Here is a 10,000-nt window from a genome sequence, read left to right as displayed (position 1 = left end):
TTTCAAACAGTTTTGTACAATTTACCGAATGCACTGTTTGTCATTCAGTTGTCTACAGGAATAATGGTATATCTGCTAACTGAATTGAGCAAATGTTTCCATATCTGTTTCGCTGATGGGTATTCAAGGACGGTGGTAACTTCACGTCGGAAGAGCTCGGTGGGATCTACAAAGCAGGGCATATTATACTTTAGTATGTAAGCAACGATTTCTGGAACGTCCCAAAGGATATTTCTCAGAGGAATTGTTCCTGTGCTTTTTCTGTGGAACAGCCTTCGCCTCAGGTTGAATTGACTGCTATTGACTTATGTAGAGAATATCCTCTTCCTCCAAGTTTCTGTGGTCATTTTGAGCATCAAGCGGAAGGAGTGATGAAGAGAGCAGACATGAGGAAGACAGCTTCGCATTACATTCTTTCCTATTTGGAAGAGCTGTGAGGGTTCGTTGTTGTGTCATGTTGTTTCTTATGTAGCTGAATGAACATGTTGAGAAATTTTGGAGAACATCTCAATTGTTTCTTAATTTTATCCAGGCCCTTCCTTCTCATTGTGTCGAAAGCTTTAGTAGGGTCTACAAGTGAACAGTCCTCGTACTTGTTCTTTTCATTTTTCTTGAGCTAATACCATGTCCTGAAAGCTCTTGTTTAGTCTGAAACAGTATTACTATTTTGGAGGAATTAGTCTGCAATGAAAGATACAAATGAGTTTAGGAGAGCAATGGAAAGCACAATTACCCGTTATTTTAAGCACCTTTGTTCTCTCACAGTGGTAACTGCAGCATTTACATTCTGTTTTATTTCGCCTTGCTCTCATAAACACAGAACTCATGCAACTTTCCCTCAACTCCTACCGCCTTTCCATGTTTCAGCTACTTTATGGCCTTGATATACTCTTCAAATTTTTGATCCGATCCAGTTCTGTCTACAGTAGCGGGTGCAACAAAAGATAAACTACGAAGTCTTGGAATCAAGTGGATGGTATTCAGTAGCGTCTAAGAGTGTTCTAACCACCAGTTAAGGATGAACTCCTTAAACATTGCACTAGCGATTCTCTAAGATTGATGCGAAAGGCCATTCTTTAGCGGCAGAAATTCATAAAACTCGCAGTAGGCACAGATGTATGTACACAGTTTAGTTCTCTTTAAGATTAGATTACTAGAATTCTGGGTTTCTCTAAAACTGTAGAGGAATTTGCTGCATACTGAGTACAAGTTAGCTTTCATATCAAGGCAAGTGGGCTGAGCAAGACACTATTGATGAGTAAACCTCTTTTTAACAAACAAATTCTGGATCTCCTGGTTATTACCCTCGAACAGATATCTGGGTTTTTTTGTGGAAAACCCTTAGTCTCGTTCAGTAAAACTGCAGTATGGTGAGTTTTAATTGTGCTTTTGAAGAGAAATCTATAAAGAAGTTAGAATTCTTGACAGAAGTTTTACGTGGAGATCAGCTTGGTCCGATTCTTGGACCAAATGTGCATCCAGATTTTCTCCAGACTATCTTTCTGCTAGAAGATGATAGTGGTGACTTGATTATTGTTCAACGCAATATTTTAGCAGAAGACGTTATTTTCATTGCATTTTCCAACACCATGTTTGTCAAGTACCCCTTCCTAGGCCTCTGAAAAATTACCTACACTTGTCATAAAACTGCGAAAGATGATAAGAGAAAATAAACAGAGAAAAAAACACAAACTTGTGGATTTAGCGATAGAGCATGGCGGCTGGTTGGGAAAAGAAGGTTTGAAAGGAGGGGTAGAAAGAAGGGGAGATAATAAAGTATTGGTGATCCCAAAACAAAGGGATGCGTGCGGATGCGTGCGTGTGTATGTGCATTTGTAATGTGTGGGTGTGTGGATGTTGGTGTGGGGGTGTGCGGATGATGGTGTGTGTGTGCAGAAGATAGTATGTGATGTGGATGCTGGGAAGTAGTCACTGCTAGTGTGTGTGGAGTGATGTGGCGTGATTGGGGTGGTGCGATGTGGGGTGGGGAAATGAGTGAGGTGTAGGCGTAGCATGTGGGGTGGAGATGTAGGTGTGGGTAGAGATGTGGGTGTGAGGTGGAGGTGTAGGGGTTGGGGTCGGGAATATTGGAGTTGGGTGTGTGGATGTGTGGGTGTGAGGTGGAGGTGTAGGGGTTGGGGTCGGGAATATTGGAGTTGGGTGTGTGGATGTGTGGGTGTGAGGTGTAGGTGGAGGGGTTATCAATGAAGAGAGAAGGTGTGTAGGAGTGAAGAGATGAAGTAGGTGTCAGATGAAGAGAGGAAAGGAGAGGAGTCATATAAAGCGAGGAGGGTCATGTGGGCAAAGGAGGGAAGAGAGAAGATTAATTCCTGTTCACAGCGAATGGCCTCTGTGCAAAGACAATCCGAACACAGACAGGTGTTGCAATGAATGACAGGTAGAGCGGAAATGGAGCGAGGCCGGGCTGTCATTGCCGAGTCTAATGTCTTGGAGGTGCTCCACGAACCGGTCAGCCAAGCGGCGTCCCGTTTGACCAATGTACAGAGAAGGTCAGAAAGAGCAGATGCAGTAAATGACGTTGCTAGAAGTGCTAATAAAGGAGTTAGTGATATGATAGGGATGATGATGAGTGCCTGTGAGGATGATGGTGTTGGATAAGTCGGGGCAAGTAGGGATGGATGCGTGGGAAGGAATAGGCAAATGAGCCAGGTTAGGAGGAGGGGTTAGAGAAGAAACTGCGGACCAGCAGGTCACGCAGTTTGTGGGCTCGTTTGAAAGAGAGAAGGGGTAGGTTGGGGAAGATATGCAAAGTAGAGGGGTCGGACTGGAATCATCGGAAGGTTCGGAGAATAGTGCGTTGAAGGGACAGGGTGGTAGGTTAGGAGAAACGGGAAACGGGCAACGGCGGGGCGGGTACGGGAAGAGAGAGCAGAGGCACAGTCCACGGAACGTGTTCTGGCAAGGGCTGTGCGAACAGTTGTGTGGGGATATCCGCGAAGGATGAAGTGGTGAGCCATGAGTTGAGACTGAGTCTCAAAGTCATGGTAATCACTGCAGAGCCTGATACTATGTTGATGAGTTTTCACCATACATCCCTGCCCACAAACTTTGCTAATACCTCATGTTTCTGTCTTTATTATTAATAAAGTTGTTATAAGGTTATTGACACTTTTATGTATCTATTTTGTTCTACATTAAGACATTTATTGTAAGAAAAATTGTCACAATCCGGTCAACAGGGAATAGTTTATGCTTCTGGACCGCAAACCAAATGTGTTTGAGAATTATTGTTGAGAGTCATTTGATAGGTGCTCTGATATGAAATTTTCATATAAGAGAGATTTCGATCATCAGGCTCTTGATTCTCATCAGATATTTAACTTCGGACAATATAGAGAGAGGCAGACGTGTCTTATAAGCGTTTGACTATAATCCGTTAAAGCACAGATAACTCTTGAACGATTATCACGTGAAAAGATGGAACAACAACAGCTATAGGAATGATAATATGTGTATGGGTGTGTGTGTATGTGTATATATGTATATGGCTGTATGCTGTACATATGTACGCATGCATTTGGGTGGATGTATATGCATATATATCAATTAGTGCTGAACTAACTAGCGTTTAATGAAATTAGTTATATACAGTCATATTTAACATATATGGTACATTCGGACATGGAACGAAAACACGCTGCACAAGTTCTTTGTAGTGAAGAAATTCTCCTTGTAAACAATATGGGTGTGAACACAACTCTCAGATATGAATATAGGCACTGGACAGGAGGACGCATGAGTATCTGCATAATTACGTTTTATCGTCTGCGTGTATCTATCTGTCGCTTGGGGCTTCAAAGTGTCGGTTGCTCTTGTATTAGAATGACAAATGGAACATTTGCTGATGTGCGAAAAGCTTTATGAGGATCGAATAAATAAGTCAGAAGTGCAGCTAAGCTGCATTGAAGGAAATATAGTTATGCACAGTCGTATTTGACATGTTTGTGTGCATACGGACATGGAATGAGAATGTGATCTCTAGTGACGAAATTCTCTTTATATACAATATGGTTGTAGCTGATGAAACGTAACAAACGCAGAAACGCATGAGAATTTTCTTCTCTCAAGATAACTTCTGCATCGTATTGTCCTGCCATGTCCGAATGTGCTCAAGCATGTTATGACTGTACATAACTATATTTCAGTCAACACTACTTAATACACCTCTAGTTAATTTATTCCAGGTTGATAAAACTATTGGCGCAACGGCAAATATAGCATTCGCTATGCTAATATATGAGCGACCAGCTCTAGATGGCCATGAATGATGGCTCGGTATACATAGCCGATGAAAGGTATTGATGCAGTCATACATCCTACTCATGGCCTAGTGGTGTGTTTACACCAATATTGTTAATAAGGCGAATTGCTTCGATGGAGACATCTTTTGCAGTGCATTGTCTTTCCACGTGTAAATGTAGACGAACATGTTAAATATGATTGACCGTAACTTTATGCATGTGTATATCTTTGTGTGCTTGATTTGAAATATATACATGAATATTCCACGCACCTTGAAAGAGTTTGTCCGTAATATTGGAATTTCCTCCCTAAGTAGCATACGAATGTACACAATACCACTAAACACAATTCTTCACAGTTATAAATCGATGTTACTTTCGAAGACCGAAGTTGTCGCTGCTGTTTCATCCCGAAGTAGATTGAAATCAATCAGACATATGATGAATGCCGTTTAAGCTTTGCCTGTTCGCTCCATATTAATTTCCTGTGTTGTATTGTTTAGTGCCTTTTTCACTTTTTAAAAAGTAATTATGCTTTAATTTGAAGGAGATGTGGCTATTATTTTACGCAAAGTTAAAGCGGTGAACTGGCGGAATTGTTAGTACACCGTACAAAATACTCCGAGGCATTTCATCCAGTTTTACATTGAATTTCCGCTGAGGTCTATTTTGCCTTTCATCCTTCCAGGTCGATTAAGATAAGTACCTGTCGAGCAGTGGGGTCAAACTAACCGACTAGCGCTCCTCACCACACAGAATAAAATTATATGTGCCTATACTAGAAAGAATTACTTTAAGCATGTCCAGTGACCATATATATATAAGTAATGTCCTTGTTAGTTAGTCTTACAAAGCGATATGAAAAAAAAAGTAGAGAACTGGAATAAATATGTAACAGCATTGATATTCGACTTGTGTGGCTTAGAAATTCCAATACAACAGTGCTTATCTTTCTGTCAATGAGAGTAGGTTCGAAATGTCACAGGCTTTCCCATTTTTCCTAGGCGTCAAATTAATACACCTTCTTTCTTCTTCCCTGTCTCTGCCTTTTGTTTTTGCACATTTGAACCATTTATCTTTCTATCATCCATAAAGTATATAGCTAGCATAAACATTTGTAGGATCATGTTTGCACAAAAAACCATGGAGAGTTCAGGAATTGCAACTCTAAAGCAAAATGGATAAATAAAATATTTTATGCAGGCTCAGAGAGAAAAGAAACTATGAGGGTGACAGAAGAGAAACTGTGGCATGGGTTTCTCCTTAGGTGGAGAGTGTATGAAATTAGTTGCTTTGCAGAGAAGTTACCATAGTGGAATAAAACAGATATAGAGGTCATCTAGCAATATTTGCTTAAATTGGGCCAAAGCAACGAAGAAAAACATCATTGCCAGTTAAATCGACTCTAGCACAAGTATTTCAATTTTAGGCACAAAGCCGGCAATGTTGGGGGGAGGGAATAATCGATAATATATACCAGCTACTTCACTGGTACTTTAACCCGGAATAATGAAAAGCAAAGGCAAAACTCAACTCAGAAGATTCGGGACACAAACCGTAAGGTATTTTGGCAGACGCTCAGATGACTCTAATCAGCCGCAATAATAATAATAATAATAATAATAATAATAACAATAATAATAATAATGATGATGATGTTGATGATAATAATAATAATAATAATAATAATAATAATAATAATAATAATAATAATACAATAATAATAATGATTTCAAATTTTGGCACAGGGCCAGCAATTTTGTGGAAGGGGTAAATCGGTTGCATCAACCCCACTACTTAACTGGTACATATTTTATCAACCCCGAAAAGATGAAAGGCAAAGTTGACCATAGTGGAATTTGAACTCGGAACGTAAAGACGGACGAAATGTAGCTAAGCAGTTTGTGCAACGTGCTAGTGATTCTGCAAACTCCCCACCTTAGCCACCCTAATACTAGTGATAATGGCTTTAAATTTTTACAAAGCCAACAGTTTTAGAGAGATGATATAAATCAATTACGTCATTCCCACTATTTGACTGATACTTATTTTATTGACGAAAAAGAATAAAAGGCAAAGTCGACCTCAGCATGTTTATTCAACTCATTCAACTTCTACAGCAATTACTAGAGAGCCCGTCCCCTACAAAAGTGATGAGAAGATATCCTTGATTAAGCGAGCGCGCGAATATATTCTGGAGTAATCCAGCCTCTAAGTATAGGTATGAAACCGACCACTTTTAAGCAAGCGATGCTCGACTCTAATAAAAAGATTTTGACTGATCCATATTCACCAGTGCCTTTACTAGAGCCACTTTTGTTTCCTACTGTTGTGGTTCAACTTGAGGACAGTTGATTGCGACCTACTTTTGGGAATGAATCCATTGTTCTGCCAGATGCGGGTTGATTAATTAGCTCTGGGGAAACTCCCCGACCCTTTCAGGTGAATTAGGGTTCATTTGAGGGCTGCCCCCTTAAATAAGCAGTCAGTTTGTGAGTGTGAGAGACAGTCAGGATTTGGGATTCAAGGCAAGCAGTTGGCAGTTTAGCAGGGCTGTTCTGCTGGTGACAGTGTACTGAGAGAGAGACAGACAGACATGAGAGAGTAAACAGTTGGGATTGTACAGCGAGTTAGTAATGGTTTGTTCTGCTGTGACAGAGAGGGATATACAGAGGATTAGGCAGCTAATAGAGAGGAACTACAATATGAGGCATTGGCTGATGTAACGGTACGTGAATTGTTGTATTGATATGTGAATTGAGTAAAGGACTTGTTGATGTGTTATAAAGGCTGGAAAAAGAAATGAGACAGTAAAAGGAACAATGTGAATTGTATTGATATGTGTTACAGAACTGTTAAAGAAAGAGAGAGACTCTGTTGTAGTCTTTAATGAACATTGAACTGTATATGTGTTAATTGTCCTTTGAACTGTAACGTTAATGTGAAGTGTACGTTAATTGAACATTGATTTGTAACGTGAACTTATTTGTCTATGAACATTGTATATGCCTTTAATGTGATTTGAAACAGAACTGATCTGTTGTATACCTGTATTGATTTGTTGTTTTCTTGAAATGCTGTTGTTATTGCATTTGATGTGTTGTTACTTGCATGTATTTCCTCTTTGATGTATCTGATATGTATTTTATGTAACAATTATAAAGTGTTATAAACTAGTAGGTTAAACGTAGCCAATTGCCTTCCGCTGTATTTCTTTGTGCCTCTGTGTCTCTTCCTGCTGCTGTTGTTGATGTTGTTTTCTCTCTCCTCTCTGAGTTCCGTGGCGAAGAGTCGCTGATCGATCGGGCCTGGTCAATCGTCGTCGCTCGACTTGTTGGGATCCCGAGTTCGAGTTTGAGCGACGGCAGGTGGGATTCCGTAGCAACTTTCGAGGGGGTCCCGTAACACTACCTTATATATGTCATCTCGGATGAAATGGAGGTTGTCGTGGATGAATCTATTGAAGATCATTCATATTTTTTTCGACCAGATCACTGAAGACAAGTATTATCTCAGCAGCGCTGCCATTTTTCGGCTCGCAGTACTGGGAGTTCTCCCGTTCTGTTACTAGTTGCGGTAGACTTAATAATTCTATATTATTTTTAACATAGGAAAACTTCACACAATTGTTGAGAGATATATAATCAATAAAATCAGTGAGTTCTTATTAATTCAATGAGAACAGTAGGAAGAAAGTCAAAGAAGGCACGTATGGAATTTAGTCCCTTGGCAATGCCACACAGTATTCTCTGACAGTATGTTGGTTCATGGGCTGCCCAGAATGGTCGACAAATCACCTTGAAATGATACATTAACATCATAAAAAAGAAAAGAAACATTGAATGGTTGGAATGCTTTTTGATCATAAATTTGCGCGGTCGTAGCTGAGCTGAGAATGAACAAGTATAACAAAACATTTGATTCTGTCGTTCTGTACATTATTGATGGGGAAGGGGAGGGGGAGAAGAGGAAAATAAGTATCCTCTAACATGAATCAGGATGAGTCTGCAAAGATTCCAGTATAGTGAACAAGTGGGGACACCATTTGTCAGATATGCCTTCACACAGTTCATCTCTTTGATAACTACATAATCAATGTTAAGCACAGCCAACTATGGTATCTGAGAATCTAGAGTATTGCTTATCGTTCACATCTGCTGAACAATAAAGTCACCATTGGACAGTTGTCTCTCGCATTATAAGTAGATCTGGCGGAGTTGATACAGGTAAACCGAACGGTGTTTACAAATCGAAGATTATAGATAATTTCCAAAAGTATATGGTGCAGTATTACTACTGGCGAACATTTTCGGCTGTCGGGAGACGATCCTTTTGAACTGTAGTGTCAAAAGTTAGATGTGTCCAAGATTCAAGGTGAATAACGTAATGCTCTCCCAATACTCTCGTTCAATGTTTATGGATTACTAACTTTTTGTGATTTTATTAAACCGCTGCTATCACGTTTAAAATATATCTGGCTGCATAGGAAACCCTGAGAGGATTGCCTAATTGCCTTCTTAAGCGCTGATAAAGGGTCATCAGGCTTCAATTAAACTTTCATCAACGTCTTTAAGCATAATATATAAATCCGTATATATCATATACATATGTACATATATTATATATAAGTAAATAAATGTACTTCGTTTTTGTATCTGTTTTGCAAGATTTTTTATGTGAATTCGTGGGCTGAAACAAATTATGTTGTTTGAGGAGAGTCATATTGTCTTAATGCCTTATTGTCTAACACACTCACCGGTTCGATTTCCACTTATTACTGGATCGTAAGCAAGCCAACAGAAAACGTACGCTAGTAGTAATACTGGATCGTGTTCTTTTGTAAATTATATATAATCTCCAATTTGAAAATGTTGTACAATTTATCTCTCTCAATACCCTCCATCGATACTACATAAAATGTAAGAGGCAACTTGAAGATCTGAACCAAATCAGACCCCAAGCAATTCAACCATTTCTGGTATATAGTTTCTCAAAAACGTTCCCCACATTTGCTCAAATCTCCGTTTTATTTTTTCCGTTGGCGTATTTTGTTTCCTTTTCTTTTCATTAACGACTTTTGGTATTTAGTTTCATCACACTCACTTTCACCACACGACCTGGCGTGACTGCGTAATGTGATTTAGGATGGGCATGTCATAGGTTGTTGTTCTAGGGTTTTCAGACGCTTTTTTCTGTGATGTGATGGGTCTTGATAACGGTAATTCTTCTGATGTTTTTGTTGATGTTGTGGCCTCTTGTTTTTGCTGCTCCTGTTGCTGCTGAGGTTGTTACTGCTGTTACAGGTATTGTTGCAGTCGCTGCCTGTGGACTTAATCAGCAGAACCATTTCCCCTTCTACGGGTTCTCAGTTTTGTGGGCGTGTTTTAGTGTCACCGTGAATTCATATATGGCGTACCCTTATTAGACGTGTAGTCATAATGGATATATTGGGCTTCGTATATTTCTACCACACCGTCACTTTCATGGCAGCTCTCTCACTCAATATTACAAATAATAGTAATGATTTCAAATTTTGGCATAAAGCCAGCAATTTCGTGGAAGGGGATCCCAGAACTCAAATGGTACTTATTTTATTGACCCCAAAAAGACAGGTGGCAAATTCGCCCTCAGCGGAATTTGAACTCAGAAATACCACTAAGCATTTTGCCCGGTGTACTAACGACTATGCCAGCAGGCTGCCTTAGTAATAATAATTCTTTCTACTATAGGCACAAAGC

The sequence above is a fragment of the Octopus sinensis genome, linkage group LG1, assembly GCF_006345805.1.
Source record: "Octopus sinensis linkage group LG1, ASM634580v1, whole genome shotgun sequence".
In the NCBI taxonomy this organism is placed as follows: Eukaryota; Metazoa; Mollusca; class Cephalopoda; order Octopoda; family Octopodidae; genus Octopus; species Octopus sinensis.
Note: the sequence above shows the minus strand (reverse complement) of the source record.